The following is a 3,984-nucleotide window of genomic DNA, read 5'->3' as shown; positions in this document are numbered from 1 at the left end:
TTCTCCCTGCAGGACCTGTGAATGTTGCCAGGGTTCTACCATGTCCTCTTCTGAGCCTGGACACTGGTTTCTGCCTCCAGGTCCCCTGCAGCACTCACCCAGGGCAATGACCTGCTTGTCAAACTCCTTCTCTGGAGCCCCCAGCTGGTGGTGCTGACAGCAGAGTTGCCCTGGTTGTGACAAAGGTAGATCCTGGCTGGTGTCATCCATGTTGGAGACCTCCTGGAGATGGATCACAGGAGTGGGTAGACCCTGCTGCACTGGCTCAGCACATGGGTCTACCCACTACACATTCAACCTGCTGTCTGGTCCAGGAGATGAAATCTTCCCTACCCCCCAACACCCTTGCCCTTGTCGACCAGGTCCTGCCTGGTAGCAGTCCCCGCTCCCCCGTATGTCTTCCAGCCCACCAGAGTTTGTTGTGGAGCCGGCACCTAGCCTGGCTTCACGGTGCTCCCCACTCCACCACCTGAGCTGGCTGGGGGACACCAGACCAGTCCACTTTTCCACCGTCTGTTGCTGCCACCTCTACATGCTCATGCACCACACAATGCATCATGCTGCTCTCATGTTCCCCCCAGACACCAAGTGGCGGGATCTGCTCGGTGAGGGTGTGGCTGGGTCACCCCAGTGGCTGAGTCTGTACTCTACCCTTATCCCACAATCCACTGGGGACCTCAGCTGGTGGCTCCTCCATGGAGCCATTGCCATGGGCATGTATGTAGCAAGCTTCAGACACCCCAGTCTCCTGCCCCTTCTGTGGGCAGAGGGAGACCCTGGTGCACATGACCCTCAAGTGTGCCACCTCCACCTTCAGAACCTCCTGAGGTTCTGACTGAATTTCACCCTTCACCTTTTTGTTTTTGGTCACCCCTTCTGTAGCCCCACCAAGTCCCAGGTTCTCCTGGTCAACCTCCCCCTGGCCAAGTGGGCCCCCTACATGACCAGGAAGGAGGCTCTGACAGGGAAGGTGCCCAGGAACTGTGGGACCATGTTCCTCTCACTGGTCCACACACATTTGCATGTGGAGCACCACTGAGCAATGTCCACCAGCTCCGTGGACGTCTTTGAGGACTGGTGGGCATAGCCTGGAGGGTTCTGCTCAGTGTCTCCCTCAGGAGCACTCGTTTTCATGTTTTGACCCTTTGGGCCTCATGTCACTCTGTCCTGCTTTTTTTGCTTTTGTTGTCCCAAGAGTTTTGTTGTGTCATTCATCCATTAGTTGCATACAGTAGGGACTACTAGTTATCCAGGTGGACCTTAGGGCCCACAGTACTTGGGTGACACAAATAGAAAGGAGCTTCTGAGGCCCAGCCAGTTGATATCTGGGGGCAGTAGTCCCCTGTGCCAGCTGGACTGCTGAAGCTGCCCTGACTTACAGTGGCCTCTGCACCCTCTACCCGCTTCAGCAGTCTGGCAGCGAGCCTGGCTGTGACCTGCTGCCACCTGCGACAGTGTCTGCCACCTTGGACCTGCATCCTCATGGCTGCACACCTGCCAGATGCCAACAGGTACCACAGGGCCACTTGGGATCTGGTATGGGCACTGAAGCAGAGCTACCTGAACCTTTAGGCCAGCTGCCAGCAGGCTGTGGCTGCACAGCAGAATCACTACATCCAGACAGCCTTGTCTGGGACCAGAGTCTGCCATCTAGCTAGGGGCTGTGAGTATCAGCTGGCCCTGTGGTGGAGGACCATACCCTTGCTGCTGCCCTCTCCCCACTGCTGCCAGGCTGGACCCAACAGAGGGAAATTATGGCAATGAAGACCATATCATCACTCCCTGCATCTGCTGCCATACCTGGGCCTGGGCAGGCCAGGCAGCAAGGTGGGCCACGTGGGATGATGGATGCTGGGCACAGACCTTCAGGATGTCAGGGGGTGCATTCATACACCTGATGGCCCAGGTGGCCCCTAACATTGAACATCAAGAAACTGATGCATCTGGCCCTCAACCCGGAGACGCGTGTGGCCATAGCCCTCATGAGGCTGGCCACACCTGCCAGCCTTAGGGACGTGGCCCACTCCTTTGAGGTGGGAAAGTTCACTGCTGGCCAGGCTGTTCTGGATGTATATGGGGCCATCAGGATATCCTAGCCAACCAGGTTATCTGACTAGCTGACACTGAGGAGGTGGTGGCAGGGTTTGGAGCCCTTACATTTCCTGTGTTTCGGCGCTTGATGGGACCCACATTCCCATCCTCTGCTCCCCTGGGGGAGGATGGCAGTGTATCAACTGTCACGGTGCCCGCTTGGTGGTGCTTGAAGCAGTTGTAGACCATCATGGCCACTTCACCGACATTTACACTGGGTGGGCTGGGGGTGCCCATAATGCCGATGTGCTGCACCACTCACCACTCCGAGGACTGAGGGAGGCATGGACCTTCACCCCAGGGATCCAAGACCTGATCATTGAGGACATTAGCATACCACCAGTGATCATGGCAGATGCTGTATACTGTCTCCTCCCCTGGCTGATGTGCCCTTTCCCAGGACCCCTGGATGCTCAGCAGAAGAACTACAATGAGGCCCTCACCTGCTGCCAATGCACTGTTGAGCAGGCGTTTGGCTGGCTTAAGGGGCTGGTGGAGTTTTGCCACCTGCCTGGAGGCAGCATCACAGCACATACCCCGCATTATCACCATAGCATGTATCCTACACAATGTGTGTGAGTCCCAGGGAGTGATGTTTCAGCCCTAATGGATGGAGGAGGCCTGCCATGTATCATGGTGCATCCAGCAGCAGCTGCAGCAGAGCCAGTTAGCCAAGCACAGTGCTGCAGATGAGGACACCGTCCCCTCCAGCAGTGACACATGGGAGCCAGAGTGTGGGACGCCATCACCTCCCACCTGCTGGCCCACCCCTCTAAGTTGGGTACCATGCCTCTCATCACCAGCACCAAGCCATATGCCCAGGGGCCTCCATCCCTGCCCACTACCAGGATTTCAACAGCACAGACTGTGTAGCCATGTTGAAAACAAAGCAATTTTATTCCCCTTCCCTCTCTACAAAAACTTCACAAGCACCACCAGTGCATCAACTCTAAAACTAGTCACCCAGGCCTCTCTGTCTCCACTGCATAAACCCAGCCCAACTCTGAAAGCAGTTACAACAGTGTAGTTGTGACCCAGGGGAATGAGAGGGACCAGAGGCACAGGGAGGAGGGGCTCAGGGGTTAGCTGCCCTACAGCCCCCAACTGGGCCTCAGGACCTGGTCCAACCACCACGTGTGTGCAGGCCATGAGGACGTGGCTTAGGGCCCAGCTGCTCTGGGAAGGAGGGTGGACACCCCTCCTGAGGGGCAGCCATTGCAGGCTGGTCTGGGCCTGGGAGACAGGGAGGCAGGACCCATGCCCCTTGATGGCCATAGTGGGCCTGTGGGGCCTGCTGTGGCACCATACAGCCAACCTGCCCTCAGCTGAGCCCTGCCTCTGGTGCCAAGGGCACAGGCTGGCCAGGGGGCCAGATGGCTGTGGTGGGGCTGGTGGAGCCTGGGGGAGAGCAACAGGAGTAGCTGAAGCAGGGATGGAGGCTATGAGCTGCTCAGTGACCCTGCACTTGTGTGCTACTATCACATCAATGGAGGCCCAGAGTCACTGCATCACCTCCAAGCTCTCTATGACCAGCTGCCACTCCCCCTCAATCTGGGAAACCAGGTGCTTCAGGGCCACCCTTCCAGCCCATAACTCCCCAGTGGATACAGCATGGGCAAGGCAAAAGTGGCAAAAGTGAGTCCCACACGGCAAGGGATATCATGGTAGCCATGAACTGCCTGGTGCAGGGGGTGGCTCGTTGGTCAGGGCGAGCTCACCTGTGGGTTCATGGTCACTGACAGTGGGGCCAATAAAGTCAAGGTGGCCTATGATGCCAACTTTGTTGGCATCCACTGTGCAGCAGACAAGTTCCACCTCATAGTCAGGAATGCCTTGTAGGGGGACAGGGCTGCCAGTGATGGCACCATCACTACCACCCAGCTGATTTCAAAA

Source organism: Gavialis gangeticus, unplaced genomic scaffold (assembly GCF_001723915.1).
Source record: "Gavialis gangeticus isolate Ggan-Ray unplaced genomic scaffold, GavGan_comp1, whole genome shotgun sequence".
NCBI classification, from domain to species: Eukaryota; Metazoa; Chordata; order Crocodylia; family Gavialidae; genus Gavialis; species Gavialis gangeticus.
This window is presented reverse-complemented; position numbering follows the sequence as displayed.